Here is a 20,333-nt window from a genome sequence, read left to right on the forward strand (position 1 = left end):
TTTTCCTGATTGTACATAACATGGAATTTCTGAAACTCGTGATGAATGTCATTTATACCGCGCGCAAAATTTATCTTACTGTGCCCGATGGGAAGTGACAGATCCCATATCGGTTAAGGAGGAAAACAAAGAATTCCTCGTAATACGTAATAGTGTGGAAACCTCTCCGCGTTGGTGAGGCAACGGGCAAAATGGAAGTTATTCGTCGCCTGAGAGATTCGAACTCTCGCGGGGAAACCCCATGTACTTAGCAGGCACACGCCTTAACCACTCGGCCAAAGCAACTTTTTTTGTTGTATGAAAGAGTCTCAAAGAGACTCTCACGGAAAGGGAGAAGTTGGTCACATAGCTTTTTTTGATGGTACGGGCATACTCAGCAACAGGTTTGGCGTCGCGTTTCACCAACTGCAAGTCATCCTTGATTCTTAGTTTACGGGCTTTCGAATGATGGTTGAATGTAGTTTCCAACTCGAGCCAAACGTCACGTGCAGTGGCGGAGAGAAACGACGACGACAACAATTGCTTCCTCGGTGAGAGAGGAGAGTAGGAGAAAGAGAAGCCGTTGGTCGACTGCTTTTGACGCCAAATATTTGGTGTTGAGTGTTGAGGAGGTTTCTTGTTCAAAACAAGGTGGTAGAACAACTGTTCCATCAACATAGCCCAACATTTCTTGTGCCTAATATTTGGTGATGAGTGTTGAGGAGGTTTCTTGTTCAAAGCAAGGTGGTAGAACGATTGTTCCATCAACATAGCCCAGCATGTCTTGTGCCTTTTTTTCCTACTGTAAATAACATGGAATTTCTGAAACTCGTGTTGTATGTCTTTTAATCCATAAAAAGTTTAGCTTATTGTCGCCGTTCAATTTCTTGAAACCTCAAATATTGGGAAATGACAGATATAGCCCAACATGTCTTGTGCCTTTTTTTCCTGTTTGTACATAACTGGGAATTTTTGAAACTCGTGTTGAATGTCATTTATACCGTGCGCAAAATTTATCTTACTCCATATCGGTTAAAGAGGAAAACAAAGATTTTCTCGTAATACGTAATAGTGTGGAAACCTCTCCGCGTTGGTGAGGCAACGGGCAAAAAGGAAGTTATTCGTCGCCTGAGAGATTCGAACTCTCGCGGGGAAACCCCATGTACTTAGCAGGCACACGCCTTAACCACTCGGCCAAAGCAACTTTTTTTGTTGTATGAAAGAGTCTCAAAGAGACTCTCACGGAAATGGAGAAGTTGGTCACATAGCTTTTTTTGATGGTACGGGCATACTCAGCAACAGGTTTGGCGTCGCGTTTCACCAACTGCAAGTCATCCTTGATTCTTAGTTTACGGGCTTTCGAATGATGGTTGAATGTAGTTTCCAACTCGAGCCAAACGTCACGTGCAGTGGCGGAGAGAAACGACGACGACAACAATTGCTTCCTCGGTGAGAGAGGAGAGTAGGAGAAAGAGAAGCCGTTGGTCAACTGCTTTTGACGCCAAATATTTGGTGTTGAGTGTTGAGGAGGTTTCTTGTTCAAAACAAGGTGGTAGAACAACTGTTCCATCAACATAGCCCAACATTTCTTGTGCCTAATATTTGGTGATGAGTGTTGAGGAGGTTTCTTGTTCAAAACAAGGGGGTAGAACAATTGTTCCATCAACATAGCCCAGCATGTCTTGTGCCTTTTTTCCTGTTTGTACATAACATGGAATTTCTGAAACTCGTGTTGTATGTCTTTTAATCCATAAAAAGTTTAGCTTATTGTCGCCGTTCAATTTCTTGAACCCTCAAATATTGGGAAATGACAGATATAGCCCAACATGTCTTGTGCCTTTTTTTCCTGTTTGTACATAACATGGAATTTCTGAAACTCGTGATGAATGTCATTTATACCGCGCGCAAAATTTATCTTACTGTGCCCGATGGGAAGTGACAGATCCCATATCGGTTAAGGAGGAAAACAAAGAATTACTCGTAATACGTAATAGTGTGGAAACCTCTCCGCGTTGGTGAGGCAACGGGCAAAAAGGAAGTTATTCGTCGCCTGAGAGATTCGAACTCTCGCGGGGAAACCCCATGTACTTAGCAGGCACACGCCTTAACCACTCGGCCAAAGCAACTTTTTTTGTTGTATGAAAGAGTCTCAAAGAGACTCTCACGGAAAGGGAGAAGTTGGTCACATAGCTTTTTTTTATGGTACGGGCATACTCAGCAACAGGTTTGGCGTCGCGTTTCACCAACTGCAAGTCATCCTTGATTCTTAGTTTACGGGCTTTCGAATGATGGTTGAATGTAGTTTCCAACTCGAGCCAAACGTCACGTGCAGTGGCGGAGAGAAACGACGACGACAACAATTGCTTCCTCGGTGAGAGAGGAGAGTAGGAGAAAGAGAAGCCGTTGGTCGACTGCTTTTGACGCCAAATATTTGGTGTTGAGTGTTGAGGAGGTTTCTTGTTCAAAACAAGGTGGTAGAACAACTGTTCCATCAACATAGCCCAACATTTCTTGTGCCTAATATTTGGTGATGAGTGTTGAGGAGGTTTCTTGTTCAAAGCAAGGTGGTAGAACGATTGTTTCATCAACATAGCCCAGCATGTCTTGTGCCTTTTTTTCCTACTGTAAATAACATGGAATTTCTGAAACTCGTGTTGTATGTCTTTTAATCCATAAAATGTTTAGCTTATTGTCGCCGTTCAATTTCTTGAAACCTCAAATATTGGGAAATGACAGATATAGCCCAACATGTCTTGTGCCTTTTTTTCCTGTTTGTACATAACATGGAATTTCTGAAACTCGTGATGAATGTCATTTATACCGCGCGCAAAATTTATCTTACTGTGCCCGATGAGAAGTGACAGATCCCATATCGGTTAAGGAGGAAAACAAAGAATTCCTCGTAATACGTAATAGTGTGGAAACCTCTCCGCGTTGGTGAGGCAACGGGCAAAAAGGAAGTTATTCGTCGCCTGAGAGATTCGAACTCTCGCGGGGAAACCCCATGTACTTAGCAGGCACACGCCTTAACCACTCGGCCAAAGCAACTTTTTTTGTTGTATGAAAGAGTCTCAAAGAGACTCTCACGGAAAGGGAGAAGTTGGTCACATAGCTTTTTTTGATGGTACGGGCATACTCAGCAACAGGTTTGGCGTCGCGTTTCACCAACTGCAAGTCATCCTTGATTCTTAGTTTACGGGCTTTCGAATGATGGTTGAATGTAGTTTCCAACTCGAGCCAAACGTCACGTGCAGTGGCGGAGAGAAACGACGAAGACAACAATTGCTTCCTCGGTGAGAGAGGAGAGTAGGAGAAAGAGAAGCCGTTGGTCGACTGCTTTTGACGCCAAATATTTGGTGTTGAGTGTTGAGGAGGTTTCTTGTTCAAAACAAGGTGGTAGAACAACTGTTCCATCAACATAGCCCAACATTTCTTGTGCCTAATATTTGGTGATGAGTGTTGAGGAGGTTTCTTGTTCAAAGCAAGGTGGTAGAACGATTGTTCCATCAACATAGCCCAGCATGTCTTGTGCCTTTTTTTCCTACTGTAAATAACATGGAATTTCTGAAACTCGTGATGAATGTCATTTATACCGCGCGCAAAATTTATCTTACTGTGCCCGATGGGAAGTGACAGATCCCATATCGGTTAAGGAGGAAAACAAAGAATTCCTCGTAATACGTAATAGTGTGGAAACCTCTCCGCGTTGGTGAGGCAACGGGCAAAAAGGAAGTTATTCGTCGCCTGAGAGATTCGAACTCTCGCGGGGAAACCCCATGTACTTAGCAGGCACACGCCTTAACCACTCGGCCAAAGCAACTTTTTTTGTTGTATGAAAGAGTCTCAAAGAGACTCTCACGGAAAGGGAGAAGTTGGTCACATAGCTTTTTTTGATGCAACGGGCATACTCAGCAACAGGTTTGGCGTCGCGTTTCACCAACTGCAAGTCATCCTTGATTCTTAGTTTACGGGCTTTCGAATGATGGTTGAATGTAGTTTCCAACTCGAGCCAAACGTCACGTGCAGTGGCGGAGAGAAACGACGACGACAACAATTGCTTCCTCGGTGAGAGAGGAGAGTAGGAGAAAGAGAAGCCGTTGGTCGACTGCTTTTGACGCCAAATATTTGGTGTTGAGTGTTGAGGAGGTTTCTTGTTCAAAACAAGGTGGTAGAACAACTGTTCCATCAACATAGCCCAACATTTCTTGTGCCTAATATTTGGTGATGAGTGTTGAGGAGGTTTCTTGTTCAAAGCAAGGTGGTAGAACGATTGTTCCATCAACATAGCCCAACATGTCTTGTGCCTTTTTTTCCTACTGTAAATAACATGGAATTTCTGAAACTCGTGTTGTATGTCTTTTAATCCATAAAAAGTTTAGCTTATTGTCGCCGTTCAATTTGTTGAAACCTCAAATATTGGGAAATGACAGATATAGCCCAACATGTCTTGTGCCTTTTTTTCCTGTTTGTACATAACATGGAATTTCTGAAACTCGTGATGAATGTTATACCGCGCGCAAAATTTATCTTATTGTGCCCGATGGGAAGTGACAGATCCCATATCGGTTAAAGAGGAAAACAAAGAATTCCTCGTAATACGTAATAGTGTGGAAACCTCTCCGCGTTGGTGAGGCAACGGGCAAAAAGGAAGTATTCCTCGTAATACGTAATAGTGTGGAAACCTCTCCGCGTTGGTGAGGCAACGGGCAAAAAGGAAGTAGTTATTCGTCGCCTGAGAGATTCGAACTCTCGCGGGGAAACCCCATGTACTTAGCAGGCACACGCCTTAACCACTCGGCCAAAGCAACTTTTTTTGTTGTATGAAAGAGTCTCAAAGAGACTCTCACGGAAAGGGAGAAGTTGGTCACATAGCTTTTTTTGATGGTACGGGCATACTCAGCAACAGGTTTGGCGTCGCGTTTCACCAACTGCAAGTCATCCTTGATTCTTAGTTTACGGGCTTTCGAATGATGGTTGAATGTAGTTTCCAACTCGAGCCAAACGTCACGTGCAGTGGCGGAGAGAAACGACGACGACAACAATTGCTTCCTCGGTGAGAGAGGAGAGTAGGAGAAAGAGAAGCCGTTGGTCGACTGCTTTTGACGCCAAATATTTGGTGTTGAGTGTTGAGGAGGTTTCTTGTTCAAAACAGGGTGGTAGAACAACTATTCCATCAACATAGCCCAACATTTCTTGTGCCTAATATTTGGTGATGAGTGTTGAGGAGGTTTCTTGTTCAAAGCAAGGTGGTAGAACGATTGTTCCATCAACATAGCCCAACATGTCTTGTGCCTTTTTTTCCTACTGTAAATAACATGGAATTTCTGAAACTCGTGTTGTATGTCTTTTAATCCATAAAAAGTTTAGCTTATTGTCGCCGTTCAATTTCTTGAAACCTAAAATATTGGGAAATGACAGATATAGCCCAACATGTCTTGTGCCTTTTTTTCCTGTTTGTACATAACATGGAATTTCTGAAACCCGTGATGAATGTCATTTATACCGCGCGCAAAATTTATCTTACTGTGCCCGATGGGAAGTGACAGATCCCATATCGGTTAAGGAGGAAAACAAAGAATTCCTCGTAATACGTAATAGTGTGGAAACCTCTCCGCGTTGGTGAGGCAACGGGCAAAAAGGAAGTTATTCGTCGCCTGAGAGATTCGAACTCTCGCGGGGAAACCCCATGTACTTAGCAGGCACACGCCTTAACCACTCGGCCAAAGCAACTTTTTTTGTTGTATGAAAGAGTCTCAAAGAGACTCTCACGGAAAGGGAGAAGTTGGTCACATAGCTTTTTTTGATGGTACGGGCATACTCAGCAACAGGTTTGGCGTCGCGTTTCACCAACTGCAAGTCATCCTTGATTCTTAGTTTACGGGCTTTCGAATGATGGTTGAATGTAGTTTCCAACTCGAGCCAAACGTCACGTGCAGTGGCGGAGAGAAACGACGACGACAACAATTGCTTCCTCGGTGAGAGAGGAGAGTAGGAGAAAGAGAAGCCGTTGGTCGACTGCTTTTGACGCCAAATATTTGGTGTTGAGTGTTGAGGAGGTTTCTTGTTCAAAACAAGGTGGTAGAACAACTGTTCCATCAACATAGCCCAACATTTCTTGTGCCTAATATTTGGTGATGAGTGTTGAGGAGGTTTCTTGTTCAAAGCAAGGTGGTAGAACGATTGTTCCATCAACATAGCCCAGCATGTCTTGTGCCTTTTTTTCCTACTGTAAATAACATGGAATTTCTGAAACTCGTGTTGTATGTCTTTTAATCCATAAAAAGTTTAGCTTATTGTCGCCGTTCAATTTCTTGAAACCTAAAATATTGGGAAATGACAGATATAGCCCAACATGTCTTGTGCCTTTTTTTCCTGTTTGTACATAACATGGAATTTCTGAAACTCGTGATGAATGTCATTTATACCGCGCGCAAAATTTATCTTACTGTGCCCGATGGGAAGTGACAGATCCCATATCGGTTAAGGAGGAAAACAAAGAATTCCTCGTAATACGTAATAGTGTGGAAACCTCTCCGCGTTGGTGAGGCAACGGGCTTCGTCGCCTGAGAGATTCGAACTCTCGCGGGGAAACCCCATGTACTTAGCAGGCACACGCCTTAACCACTCGGCCAAAGCAACTTTTTTTGTTGTATGAAAGAGTCTCAAAGAGACTCTCACGGAAAGGGAGAAGTTGGTCACATAGCTTTTTTTGATGGTACGGGCATACTCAGCAACAGGTTTGGCGTCGCGTTTCACCAACTGCAAGTCATCCTTGATTCTTAGTTTACGGGCTTTCGAATGATGGTTGAATGTAGTTTCCAACTCGAGCCAAACGTCACGTGCAGTGGCGGAGAGAAACGACGACGACAACAATTGCTTCCTCGGTGAGAGAGGAGAGTAGGAGAAAGAGAAGCCGTTGGTCGACTGCTTTTGACGGCAAATATTTGGTGTTGAGTGTTGAGGAGGTTTCTTGTTCAAAACAAGGTGGTAGAACAACTGTTCCATCAACATAGCCCAACATTTCTTGTGCCTAATATTTGGTGATGAGTGTTGAGGAGGTTTCTTGTTCAAAGCAAGGTGGTAGAACGATTGTTCCATCAACATAGCCCAACATGTCTTGTGCCTTTTTTTCCTGTTTGTACATAACATGGAATTTCTGAAACTCGTGATGAATGTCATTTATACCGCGCGCAAAATTTATCTTACTGTGCCCGATGGGAAGTGACAGATCCCATATCGGTTAAAGAGGAAAACAAAGAATTCCTCGTAATACGTAATAGTGTGGAAACCTCTCCGCGTTGGTGAGGCAACGGGCAAAAAGGAAGTTATTCGTCGCCTGAGAGATTCGAACTCTCGCGGGGAAACCCCATGTACTTAGCAGGCACACGCCTTAACCACTCGGCCAAAGCAACTTTTTTTGTTGTATGAAAGAGTCTCAAAGAGACTCTCACGGAAAGGGAGAAGTTGGTCACATAGCTTTTTTTTATGGTACGGGCATACTCAGCAACAGGTTTGGCGTCGCGTTTCACCAACTGCAAGTCATCCTTGATTCTTAGTTTACGGGCTTTCGTATGATGGTTGAATGTAGTTTCCAACTCGAGCCAAACGTCACGTGCAGTGGCGGAGAAAAACGACGACGACAACAATTGCTTCCTCGGTGAGAGAGGAGAGTAGGAGAAAGAGAAGTCGTTGGTCGACTGCTTTTGACGCCAAATATTTGGTGTTGAGTGTTGAGGAGGTTTCTTGTTCAAAACAAGGTGGTAGAACAACTGTTCCATCAACATAGCCCAACATTTCTTGTGCCTAATATTTGGTGATGAGTGTTGAGGAGGTTTCTTGTTCAAAGCAAGGTGGTAGAACGATTGTTCCATCAACATAGCCCAGCATGTCTTGTGCCTTTTTTTCCTACTGTAAATAACATGGAATTTCTGAAACTCGTGTTGTATGTCTTTTAATCCATAAAAAGTTTAGCTTATTGTCGCCGTTCAATTTCTTGAAACCTCAAATATTGGGAAATGACAGATATAGCCCAACATGTCTTGTGCCTTTTTTTCCTGTTTGTACATAACTGGGAATTTTTGAAACTCGTGTTGAATGTCATTTATACCGTGCGCAAAATTTATCTTACTCCATATCGGTTAAAGAGGAAAACAAAGATTTTCTCGTAATACGTAATAGTGTGGAAACCTCTCCGCGTTGGTGAGGCAACGGGCAAAAAGGAAGTTTTATTCGTCACCTGAGAGATTCGAACTCTCGCGGGGAAACCCCATGTACTTAGCAGGCACACGCCTTAACCACTCGGCCAAAGCAACTTTTTTTGTTGTATGAAAGAGTCTCAAAGAGACTCTCACGGAAAGGGAGAAGTTGGTCACATAGCTTTTTTTGATGGTACGGGCATACTCAGCAACAGGTTTGGCGTCGCGTTTCACCAACTGCAAGTCATCCTTGATTCTTAGTTTACGGGCTTTCGAATGATGGTTGAATGTAGTTTCCAACTCGAGCCAAACGTCACGTGCAGTGGCGGAGAGAAACGACGACGACAACAATTGCTTCCTCGGTGAGAGAGGAGAGTAGGAGAAAGAGAAGTCGTTGGTCGACTGCTTTTGACGCCAAATATTTGGTGTTGAGTGTTGAGGAGGTTTCTTGTTCAAAACAAGGTGGTAGAACAACTGTTCCATCAACATAGCCCAACATTTCTTGTGCCTAATATTTGGTGATGAGTGTTGAGGAGGTTTCTTGTTCAAAGCAAGGTGGTAGAACGATTGTTCCATCAACATAGCCCAGCATGTCTTGTGCCTTTTTTTCCTACTGTAAATAACATGGAATTTCTGAAACTCGTGTTGTATGTCTTTTAATCCATAAAAAGTTTAGCTTATTGTCGCCGTTCAATTTCTTGAAACCTCAAATATTGGGAAATGACAGATATAGCCCAACATGTCTTGTGCCTTTTTTTCCTGTTTGTACATAACATGGAATTTCTGAAACTCGTGATGAATGTCATTTATACCGCGCGCAAAATTTATCTTACTGTGCCCGATGGGAAGTGACAGATCCCATATCGGTTAAGGAGGAAAACAAAGAATTCCTCGTAATACGTAATAGTGTGGAAACCTCTCCGCGTTGGTGAGGCAACGGGCAAAAAGGAAGTTATTCGTCGCCTGAGAGAATCGAACTCTCGCGGGGAAACCCCATGTACTTAGCAGGCACACGCCTTAACCACTCAGCCAAAGCAACTTTTTTTGTTGTATGAAAGAGTCTCAAAGAGACTCTCACGGAAAGGGAGAAGTTGGTCACATAGCTTTTTTTGATGGTACGGGCATACTCAGCAACAGGTTTGGCGTCGCGTTTCACCAACTGCAAGTCATCCTTGATTCTTAGTTTACGGGCTTTCGAATGATGGTTGAATGTAGTTTCCAACTCGAGCCAAACGTCACGTGCAGTGGCGGAGAGAAACGACGACGACAACAATTGCTTCCTCGGTGAGAGAGGAGAGTAGGAGAAAGAGAAGCCGTTGGTCGACTGCTTTTGACGCCAAATATTTGGTGTTGAGTGTTGAGGAGGTTTCTTGTTCAAAGCAAGGTGGTAGAACGATTGTTCCATCAACATAGCCCAGCATGTCTTGTGCCTTTTTTTCCTACTGTAAATAACATGGAATTTCTGAAACTCGTGTTGTATGTCTTTTAATCCATAAAAAGTTTAGCTTATTGTCGCCGTTCAATTTCTTGAAACCTCAAATATTGGGAAATGACAGATATAGCCCAACATGTCTTGTGCCTTTTTTTCCTGTTTGTACATAACATGGAATTTCTGAAACTCGTGATGAATGTCATTTATACCGCGCGCAAAATTTATCTTACTGTGCCCGATGGGAAGTGACAGATCCCATATCGGTGAAGGAGGAAAACAAAGAATAACTCGTAATACGTAATATGTGGAAACCTCTCCGCGTTGGTGAGGCAACGGGCAAAAAGGAAGTTATTCGTCGCCTGAGAGATTCGAACTCTCGCGGGGAAACCCCATGTACTTAGCAGGCACACGCCTTAACCACTCGGCCAAAGCAACTTTTTTTGTTGTATGAAAGAGTCTCAAAGAGACTCTCACGGAAAGGGAGAAGTTGGTCACATAGCTTTTTTTGATGGTACGGGCATACTCAGCAACAGATTTGGCGTCGCGTTTCACCAACTGCAAGTCATCCTTGATTCTTAGTTTACGGGCTTTCGAATGATGGTTGAATGTAGTTTCCAACTCGAGCCAAACGTCACGTGCAGTGGCGGAGAGAAACGACGACGACAACAATTGCTTCCTCGGTGAGAGAGGAGAGTAGGAGAAAGAGAAGCCGTTGGTCGACTGCTTTTGACGCCAAATATTTGGTGTTGAGTGTTTAGGAGGTTTCTTGTTCAAAACAAGGTGGTAGAACAACTGTTCCATCAACATAGCCCAACATTTCTTGTGCCTAATATTTGGTGATGAGTGTTGAGGAGGTTTCTTGTTCAAAGCAAGGTGGTAGAACGATTGTTCCATCAACATAGCCCAGCATGTCTTGTGCCTTTTTTTCCTACTGTAAATAACATGGAATTTCTGAAACTCGTGTTGTATGTCTTTTAATCCATAAAATGTTTAGCTGATTGTTGCCGTTCAATTTCTTGAAACCTCAAATATTGGGAAATGACAGATATAGCCCAACATGTCTTGTGCCTTTTTTTCCTGTTTGTACATAACATGGAATTTCTGAAACTCGTGATGAATGTCATTTATACCGCGCGCAAAATTTATCTTACTGTGCCCGATGGGAAGTGACAGATCCCATATCGGTTAAGGAGGAAAACAAAGAATTCCTCTCAATACGTAATAGTGTGGAAACCTCTCCGCGTTGGTGAGGCAACGGGCAAAAAGGAAGTTATTCGTCGCCTGAGAGATTCGAACTCTCGCGGGGAAACCCCATGTACTTAGCAGGCACACGCCTTAACCACTCGGCCAAAGCAACTTTTTTTGTTGTATGAAAGAGTCTCAAAGAGACTCTCACGGAAAAGGAGAAGTTGGTCACATAGCTTTTTTTGATGGTACGGGCATACTCAGCAACAGGTTTGGCGTCGCGTTTCACCAACTGCAAGTCATCCTTGATTCTTAGTTTACGGGCTTTCGAATGATGGTTGAATGTAGTTTCCAACTCGAGCCAAACGTCACGTGCAGTGGCGGAGAGAAACGACGACGACAACAATTGCTTCCTCGGTGAGAGAGGAGAGTAGGAGAAAGAGAAGCCGTTGGTCGACTGCTTTTGACGCCAAATATTTGGTGTTGAGTGTTGAGGAGGTTTCTTGTTCAAAACAAGGTGGTAGAACAACTGTTCCATCAACATAGCTCAACATTTCTTGTGCCTAATATTTGGTGATGAGTGTTGAGGAGGTTTCTTGTTCAAAGCAAGGTGGTAGAACGATTGTTCCATCAACATAGCCCAGCATGTCTTGTGCCTTTTTTTCCTACTGTAAATAACATGGAATTTCTGAAACTCGTGTTGTATGTCTTTTAATCCATAAAAAGTTTAGCTTATTGTCGCCGTTCAATTTCTTGAAACCTCAAATATTGGGAAATGACAGATATAGCCCAACATGTCTTGTGCCTTTTTTTCCTGTTTGTACATAACATGGAATTTCTGAAACTCGTGATGAATGTCATTTATACCGCGCGCAAAATTTATCTTACTGTGCCCGATGGGAAGTGACAGATCCCATATCGGTTAAGGAGGAAAACAAGAATTCCTCGTAATACGTAATAGTGTGGAAACCTCTCCGCGTTGGTGAGGCAACGGGCAAAAAGGAAGTTATTCGTCGCCTGAGAGATTCGAACTCTCGCGGGGAAACCCCATGTACTTAGCAGGCACACGCCTTAACCACTCGGCCAAAGCAACTTTTTTTGTTGTATGAAAGAGTCTCAAAGAGACTCTCACGGAAAGGGAGAAGTTGGTCACATAGCTTTTTTTTATGGTACGGGCATACTCAGCAACAGGTTTGGCGTCGCGTTTCACCAACTGCAAGTCATCCTTGATTCTTAGTTTACGGGCTTTCGAATGATGGTTGAATGTAGTTTCCAACTCGAGCCAAACGTCACGTGCAGTGGCGGAGAGAAACGACGACGACAACAATTGCTTCCTCGGTGAGAGAGGAGAGTAGGAGAAAGAGAAGCCGTTGGTCGACTGCTTTTGACGCCAAATATTTGGTGTTGAGTGTTGAGGAGGTTTCTTGTTCAAAACAAGGTGGTAGAACAACTGTTCCATCAACATAGCCCAACATTTCTTGTGCCTAATATTTGGTGATGAGTGTTGAGGAGGTTTCTTGTTCAAAGCAAGGTGGTAGAACGATTGTTCCATCAACATAGCCCAGCATGTCTTGTGCCTTTTTTTCCTACTGTAAATAACATGGAATTTCTGAAACTCGTGTTGTATGTCTTTTAATCCATAAAAAGTTTAGCTTATTGTCGCCGTTCAATTTCTTGAAACCTCAAATATTGGGAAATGACAGATATAGCCCAACATGTCTTGTGCCTTTTTTTCCTGTTTGTACATAACATGGAATTTCTGAAACTCGTGATGAATGTCATTTATACTGCGCGCAAAATTTATCTTACTGTGCCCGATGGGAAGTGACAGATCCCATATCGGTTAAAGAGGAAATCAAAGAATTCCTCATAATAGTGTGGAAACCTCTCCGCGTTGGTGAGGCAACGGGCAAAAAGGAAGTTATTCGTCGCCTGAGAGATTCGAACTCTCGCGGGGAAACCCCATGTACTTAGCAGGCACACGCCTTAACCACTCGGCCAAAGCAACTTTTTTTGTTGTATGAAAGAGTCTCAAAGAGACTCTCACGGAAAGGGAGAAGTTGGTCACATAGCTTTTTTTGATGGTACGGGCATACTCAGCAACAGGTTTGGCGTCGCGTTTCACCAACTGCAAGTCATCCTTGATTCTTAGTTTACGGGCTTTCGAATGATGGTTGAATGTAGTTTCCAACTCGAGCCAAACGTCACGTGCAGTGGCGGAGAGAAACGACGACGACAACAATTGCTTCCTCGGTGAGAGAGGAGAGTAGGAGAAAGAGAAGCCGTTGGTCGACTGCTTTTGACGCCAAATATTTGGTGTTGAGTGTTGAGGAGGTTTCTTGTTCAAAACAAGGTGGTAGAACAACTGTTCCATCAACATAGCCCAACATTTCTTGTGCCTAATATTTGGTGATGAGTGTTGAGGAGGTTTCTTGTTCAAAGCAAGGTGGTAGAACGATTGTTCCATCAACATAGCCCAGCATGTCTTGTGCCTTTTTTTCCTACTGTAAATAACATGGAATTTCTGAAACTCGTGTTGTATGTCTTTTAATCCATAAAAAGTTTAGCTTATTGTCGCCGTTCAATTTCTTGAAACCTCAAATATTGGGAAATGACAGATATAGCCCAACATGTCTTGTGCCTTTTTTTCCTGTTTGTACATAACTGGGAATTTTTGAAACTCGTGTTGAATGTCATTTATACCGCGCGCAAAATTTATCTTACTCTGCCCGATGGGAAGTGACAGATCCCATATCGGTTAAGGAGGAAAACAAAGAATTCCTCATAATAGTGTGGAAACCTCTCCGCGTTGGTGAGGCAACGGGCAAAAAGGAAGTTATTCGTCGCCTGAGAGATTCGAACTCTCGCGGGGAAACCCCATGTACTTAGCAGGCACACGCCTTAACCACTCGGCCAAAGCAACTTTTTTTGTTGTATGAAAGAGTCTCAAAGAGACTCTCACGGAAAGGGAGAAGTTGGTCACATAGCTTTTTTTGATGGTACGGGCATACTCAGCAACAGGTTTGGCGTCGCGTTTCACCAACTGCAAGTCATCCTTGATTCTTAGTTTACGGGCTTTCGAATGATGGTTGAATGTAGTTTCCAACTCGAGCCAAACGTCACGTGCAGTGGCAGAGAGAAACGACGACGACAACAATTGCTTCCTCGGTGAGAGAGGAGAGTAGGAGAAAGAGAAGCCGTTGGTCGACTGTTTTTGACGCCAAATATTTGGTGTTGAGTGTTGAGGAGGTTTCTTGTTCAAAACAAGGTGGTAGAACAACTGTTCCATCAACATAGCCCAACATTTCTTGTGCCTAATATTTGGTGATGAGTGTTGAGGAGGTTTCTTGTTCAAAGCAAGGTGGTAGAACGATTGTTCCATCAACATAGCCCAGCATGTCTTGTGCCTTTTTTTCCTACTGTAAATAACATGGAATTTCTGAAACTCGTGTTGTATGTCTTTTAATCCATAAAAAGTTTAGCTTATTGTCGCCGTTCAATTTCTTGAAACCTCAAATATTGGGAAATGACAGATATAGCCCAACATGTCTTGTGCCTTTTTTTCCTGTTTGTACATAACATGGAATTTCTGAAGCTCGTGATGAATGTCATTTATACTGCGCGCAAAATTTATCTTACTGTGTCCGATGGGAAGTGACAGATCCCATATCGGTTAAAGAGGAAATCAAAGAATTCCTCATAATAGTGTGGAAACCTCTCCGCGTTGGTGAGGCAACGGGCAAAAAGGAAGTTATTCGTCGCCTGAGAGATTCGAACTCTCGCGGGGAAACCCCATGTACTTAGCAGGCACACGCCTTAACCACTCGGCCAAAGCAACTTTTTTTGTTATATGAAAGAGTCTCAAAGAGACTCTCACGGAAAGGGAGAAGTTGGTCACATAGCTTTTTTTGATGGTACGGGCATACTCAGCAACAGGTTTGGCGTCGCGTTTCACCAACTGCAAGTCATCCTTGATTCTTAGTTTACGGGCTTTCGAATGATGGTTGAATGTAGTTTCCAACTCGAGCCAAACATCACGTGCATTGGAGGAGACAAACAACGACGACAACAATTGCTTCCTCGGTGAGAGAGGAGAGTAGGAGAAAAAGAAGTCCGTTGGTCGACTTCTTTTGACGCCAAATATTTGGTGTTGAGTGTTGAGGAGGTTTCTTTTCAAAGCAAGGTGGTAGAACCATTATTCTATCAACATAGCCCAGCATGTCTTATGCCTTTTCTGAAACTCGTGTTGTATGTCTTTTATTCCATGAAAAGTTTAGCTTATTGTTGCTGTTCAATTTCTTGAAACCTCAAATATTCGGAAGTGACAGATATAGCCCAACATGTCTTGTGCCTTTTTTTTCCGTTTGTAAATAACTTGGAATTGGAACTTTTTGAAACTCGTGTTGTATGTCATTTATACCGCACAAAATTTATCTTACTGTGCCTGATGGGTAGTGGCAGATCCCATATCGGTTAAGGAGGAAAACAAAGCATTCCTCGTAATAGTGTGGAAACCTGATGGGTAGTGGCAGATCCCATATCGGTTAAGGAGGAAAACAAAGCATTCCTCGTAATAGTGTGGAAACCTCTACGCGTTGGTGAGGCAACGATCAAAAAGGAAGTTCTTCGTCGCCTGAGAGATTCGAACTCTCGCAGGGAAACCCCATGTACTTAGCAGGCACACGCCTTAATCACTCAACCAAAGAGACTCTCAAGGAAAGGGAGAAGATGGTGACAACTTTTTTTGAAGGTACGCGTATACTCAGCAACAGGTTTGGTGCCGTGTTTCACCAGCTGCAAGTCATCCTTGATTCTTAGTTCACGGGCTTTCGAATGATGGTTGAATGTAGTTTCAAAACAAGGTTGTAGAATTATTGTTCCATCAACATAGCCCAACATATCTTCTGCCTAATATTTGGTGATGAGTGTTGAGGAAGTTTCTTGTTCAAAGCAAGGTGGTAGAACCATTGTTCCATCAACATAGGCTAGCATGTCTTGTGCCTTTGTTTCCTACTGTAAATAACTTTAAATTTCTAAAACTCGTGTTGTATGTCTTTTAATCCATGAAAAGTTTATCTTATTGTCGCCGTTCAATTTCTTGAAACCTCAAATATTGGGAAATGACAGATATAGCCCAACATGTCTTGTGTATTTTTTTCCTGTTTGTAAATAACTTGGAATTTCTGAAACTTGTGTTGTATGTCTTTTAATTCATGAAAAGTTTAGCTTATTTTTGCCGTTTAATTTTATGAATCTTCAAATATTGGGAAGTGATAGATATAGCCCAACATGTTTTGTGCCTTTTTTTCCCTTTTGTAAATAACTTGGAATTTTTGAAACTCGTGTTGTATGTCATTTATACCACGCAAAATTTATCTTACTGTGCCCGATGGGAAGTGACAAATCCCATATAGGTTAAAGACGAAAACAAAGCATTCCTCGTCATAGTGTGGAAACCTCTACGCGTTGTGGAGGCAACGGGTAAAAAGGAAATTCTTCGTTGCCTGAGAGATTCGAACTCTCGCGTGGTAACTCCATGTACTTAGCAGGCACATGCCTTTTAGAGATATGACAGTTGTAAATGTATTTGATGGCTTCATGTCGAAGGGAGAAGGACGGTTGTCCAAACATCCCTTTTAGAAATTCCATAATCTCTTTAGCAGTACCCATAACATCGTGTTTCTTAGCCAAAACATCAGATATGTTGGCTAGAATGTACACTCGGGCTTTGTCATTTTCCTTTATCTATCTGTCATACGTATCCCGAACTGTTCGGTTTGAATTTGAGCTAGGGTTTGGAGGACATTCCTCAGTTAAAACAAACCTTAAATCATCAATTACCAGTATTGTGCTTAGGTTTGATTTTCAAGTTGCGTAATTGTTGCCGTTTAATTTCTCAGAAGCGAGTAATTGTACTATTGAGTTTGTCATGCTGTGATATAAAGAAAATTCTATTAGTGATTTGACTTAATCCTGTTTAATCCAATCAGTTTTAGCAAATGTAATAATGTACCCAAAAAATTATTAATTTGCAACGATACTTTAGTGAGTTAGAGCAACTGCTACCGAGGAGCAGTCAATCACTCATTCACTAAATCAAGACATTCTTGACTTTAAACACTAATCCCAGAACAACTCTTGTTCCTATAGTGTTTTTAGTTATCGCTATTTTGGTCAAGAATATACTAACTCTTAGTAATTCTTCGTAAGTGTGACCCACCATTTTCAGACCTCAGAGATCGGTCCCAACAATGCTATCGAATGAAAAAGCTAAAGTTGGGAACGGAAATAAGAAATCCTATCCATTTCTGGAGTTTGCGTTGTTTTGGCTCCCATGTTACGACCCTCCGAATGGGTAGTTGCTCTAGGGCAACATGCTAGTAGAACATATGAATCTCATGGTGCAACCTAGTGGTGGAGACCATAGGAGGTGTTGATATACTTCCTTCTCCCACTTACTATAAATACTTTCTCTATTCACCTTGTTATTGACTCATGCAAATACCTTCCGAATGAAGGACGCTCCCAGGGCGACATGAGGCCGAGCATGAATCTCACGGTGTGAATTTTTCAGAGAGCGTGAAAAGGAAAACGATGTATCTCATATACCTTTTTCCTCCCACTAAGTATTTTAGACGGTTGGGTATACTCATTACTTAGGTATATTTCGGCTAATTAAATATAACCTAAGTCTAGGTGATTTTTCCAAAATTTACATCACTCAAACATGCTCATAAAACTGGGCTAACTAAGCTCAAGTACTGGTTCGATCTCCAGGTAGTAGGTGTTCCGTAAACCGTCAGCTTAAGTACCTCCAGCCTTAGTCAAGATCGTGCCAAGTGAGCTTTCTTGTAAGCATAATTTTACAAGACATCGACCTATTTTAACTATTAAAATTGATCGTGCTCGGTTCTTAACCCTGAGTGAGCATGTACTTATCTTTATTATAGATTTTAACGTCTATCTCGTTTTATGACGTTGAAAATAACCTATAACATGCATCTAACATGCTTTATATAACAATTATATAATCATCAATTCCATGCAATAATATAACAATTTATATCTATCACTCATGGAACCTTAAACATGCATACTATACATTATAACACTTATAACATACTTGGAATGCATGAAACATGCTTAGCCTATGGTGGGATTTTAAATCTATATGACATACTTTATGCATATACATTTTCTATTTAATTAAAACATACATTCATAGTGCATAATTAATTAAACACGCTAAAGTGAATTGGTTTTGGCATTTTAAAACAAGCAATTAACTAAATTATTACATTAATAATAAACGTTGATCCGGATTCCAAAGGCAGAAAAAACACCCGGACTACCTCTTCCATCTTCTTCTTCGGTTCAGCTTGCTATCTTTTCCATTTTCGATCAATTACAACCGTAAATGGACTCTAATGATTCCAAAAAAATTACAGACCTTTCTTCATTCATTAAAGCCTATACACATTAGGCTTATTACAATAATTGTATCAAATGGAAGCATAAAAAAAATGCCAAAACCAAAACCATCCACTTTAGCAACCACAAAATTTCATTCATGAAATGGTACCCACCATGGTCAAATTAATGTAAATAAAGTGCCTAAAACTTGCTCTGATACCAATTGAAGGTGTTAATATAACACATGCGGAAGCAATTTGGATCTCAGGCACTTTTATAACATCAATTATAGTAAATAACTAGCATGTTCATAAGTATTAAAACTTAATGAATTTGAATGCTAACCTTTTGTAGTTCAAATTTCTTTTTCCTCTTGAACCGGTTTCGAACCACCACTAGTGTCTTCTCCACTATCCTCCGGCCTTAGAACGAGATTGTGGAATCCGGTGAGTGACTAAACTTGGGAGGGATTTAGTATATATGAAGAGAGAGCTTGTGAGAATTTTCTCAAAGTCTTTTTCAAGGAAGAAGACCTTCCATGTACCATGATCACTCTATTTAAAGAGTCATGTTTGCATGTTCATGCAAATTTGAGATCACCAAATTTTGACACTCAAAATTCCACTCAAACTTGTGGGGTTTATTTGGCAAGCATGCAAGTTTGGTTAAACCAAATTTTGACACCTCAAAATTCCACTAACATGTATTTTTCTATTAAATGAAGTCAATATTTTGACTTTCTTCATTTTAATTCAACAATTAATTTGAATAATTAATTTCAAATTAAAGTAACATTAAATGATTAATTAAACTATTTAATTAATATTTAATATTAATTGAAATGTCAATCTCAATCAATTCCGACACATAACTGATTAAGATATTTAAATCTTATTTAAATATCTCAAATTCTCTCTTTTTGTTTAATTCGTAAATAAAACAAAAATGTAGTTAAATATATCGTATATATGTAGCGCATATTCCCTAATTTGAATTTGAACACTTTGAACTCACTCGTCAAACTGTTCTATGGTTTAGTCCAATATGAGTTAGCAGAGGAACCTAATGAACCTATAGATCATGGGCTCCAACGATCCAAGATTAACCGGTTAAACTCATTAACCTTGTTAACCAACATTCGTTAACTACTAGGACACTCCACTATAGCCTAGTAGTTGCACTCCCCTCACTATAGATATATTTCTGTCTATTTGATATAACCATGATCAGTAAGTCGATCCTTCACAGGTTGTTCGTAACTAGAGCTGGGTCAATTAGCCGTTTTACCCCTGAAGTTACTTCTTGTTTCTTATGTCCTACTGATCCTCTTATAAACAATTGGTTTGTGGTTCAACCAGTAAACCGAATCTCTCTCAGGCCAATGAGTGGGTGGGGCCCCTTGTTCAAGACCTGAAGTCAGTACTTAAGGGAATTATCTCTCTTCTATCCCTAAAAGTGGGTAAGAGCGAATTCCATCTTGCACCCCACGTCCCCAGCTATTCACCCAGTCTTACCCCTGAAATGGGAGGCCTATTGAGTCGGCGTACTCGAGCCACTCTCACCCATGCAAATCTAAGAATAATTTCGAATGAACAGGAGTTCATGGTTAGCTCAGGATTAAGATCGAGTTACCTAGGTCATCGAATGAAAAGAAAATCAGTCTCAACAGTAAACGACATTATAAAGAGAGAGTGATTTTCTTCATGGTCCGATCTTATGCAATACTCATTGCATAGAACGCCCCGACTCACATTCTCCACATGTGCAATTTAGTGATCACATTGTTTATATCATATACAAAAGCGGGCCGCATCCATAGTGTCCCCAAAATAAGGTACTCAGCCTTATCCTTATACTACAGATCATTTTGACTATATACTTGAACATGATCCACTTTTATGTCTCTCTACATATAGTTCAAGTAATCATACTATAGTCAGAGTGTTCTTAGTTTATTGGATTTAGATTAATGATCGTAAAATTCACTTTATTCAATAACAATCTTTACTGAATAAACTAAACATCAATAATAAATTTATTGAAAATAGAATGTTTTTGTTTACAAACTATCAGTTTTAGGACATACAACCCAACACCTTGAGCACGCAAATACACCTTCATCTTCATAG

General features: G+C 41.4%; 17 non-coding genes across 17 annotated transcripts; all 17 read right to left on the reverse strand.

The window, feature by feature from the left end:
• Positions 1–203: 203 nt before the first annotated feature.
• Positions 204–285, reverse strand: TRNAS-GCU. The gene has a single exon. It is a non-coding gene; the product is annotated as a tRNA-Ser (tRNA).
• An 816-nt stretch (positions 286–1,101) lies between these two features.
• Positions 1,102–1,183, reverse strand: TRNAS-GCU. The gene has a single exon. It is a non-coding gene; the product is annotated as a tRNA-Ser (tRNA).
• Positions 1,184–2,023: 840 nt separating this feature from the next.
• Positions 2,024–2,105, reverse strand: TRNAS-GCU. The gene has a single exon. It is a non-coding gene; the product is annotated as a tRNA-Ser (tRNA).
• An 840-nt stretch (positions 2,106–2,945) lies between these two features.
• TRNAS-GCU lies at positions 2,946–3,027 on the reverse strand. Its single transcript has one exon. It is a non-coding gene; the product is annotated as a tRNA-Ser (tRNA).
• Positions 3,028–3,717: 690 nt separating this feature from the next.
• On the reverse strand, positions 3,718–3,799 carry TRNAS-GCU. Its single transcript has one exon. It is a non-coding gene; the product is annotated as a tRNA-Ser (tRNA).
• A 906-nt stretch (positions 3,800–4,705) lies between these two features.
• Positions 4,706–4,787, reverse strand: TRNAS-GCU. The gene has a single exon. It is a non-coding gene; the product is annotated as a tRNA-Ser (tRNA).
• Positions 4,788–5,627: 840 nt separating this feature from the next.
• TRNAS-GCU lies at positions 5,628–5,709 on the reverse strand. The gene has a single exon. It is a non-coding gene; the product is annotated as a tRNA-Ser (tRNA).
• Positions 5,710–6,536: 827 nt separating this feature from the next.
• On the reverse strand, positions 6,537–6,618 carry TRNAS-GCU. Its single transcript has one exon. It is a non-coding gene; the product is annotated as a tRNA-Ser (tRNA).
• A 691-nt stretch (positions 6,619–7,309) lies between these two features.
• On the reverse strand, positions 7,310–7,391 carry TRNAS-GCU. The gene has a single exon. It is a non-coding gene; the product is annotated as a tRNA-Ser (tRNA).
• An 818-nt stretch (positions 7,392–8,209) lies between these two features.
• On the reverse strand, positions 8,210–8,291 carry TRNAS-GCU. Its single transcript has one exon. It is a non-coding gene; the product is annotated as a tRNA-Ser (tRNA).
• An 840-nt stretch (positions 8,292–9,131) lies between these two features.
• Positions 9,132–9,213, reverse strand: TRNAS-GCU. The gene has a single exon. It is a non-coding gene; the product is annotated as a tRNA-Ser (tRNA).
• A 746-nt stretch (positions 9,214–9,959) lies between these two features.
• On the reverse strand, positions 9,960–10,041 carry TRNAS-GCU. Its single transcript has one exon. It is a non-coding gene; the product is annotated as a tRNA-Ser (tRNA).
• An 840-nt stretch (positions 10,042–10,881) lies between these two features.
• Positions 10,882–10,963, reverse strand: TRNAS-GCU. The gene has a single exon. It is a non-coding gene; the product is annotated as a tRNA-Ser (tRNA).
• Positions 10,964–11,802: 839 nt separating this feature from the next.
• TRNAS-GCU lies at positions 11,803–11,884 on the reverse strand. The gene has a single exon. It is a non-coding gene; the product is annotated as a tRNA-Ser (tRNA).
• An 833-nt stretch (positions 11,885–12,717) lies between these two features.
• TRNAS-GCU lies at positions 12,718–12,799 on the reverse strand. Its single transcript has one exon. It is a non-coding gene; the product is annotated as a tRNA-Ser (tRNA).
• Positions 12,800–13,632: 833 nt separating this feature from the next.
• TRNAS-GCU lies at positions 13,633–13,714 on the reverse strand. The gene has a single exon. It is a non-coding gene; the product is annotated as a tRNA-Ser (tRNA).
• An 833-nt stretch (positions 13,715–14,547) lies between these two features.
• On the reverse strand, positions 14,548–14,629 carry TRNAS-GCU. Its single transcript has one exon. It is a non-coding gene; the product is annotated as a tRNA-Ser (tRNA).
• Between the last annotated feature and the right edge of the window lie 5,704 nt (positions 14,630–20,333).

This window comes from Cucurbita maxima, unplaced genomic scaffold (genome assembly GCF_002738345.1).
Source record: "Cucurbita maxima cultivar Rimu unplaced genomic scaffold, Cmax_1.0 Cma_Scf00005, whole genome shotgun sequence".
In the NCBI taxonomy this organism is placed as follows: Eukaryota; Viridiplantae; Streptophyta; class Magnoliopsida; order Cucurbitales; family Cucurbitaceae; genus Cucurbita; species Cucurbita maxima.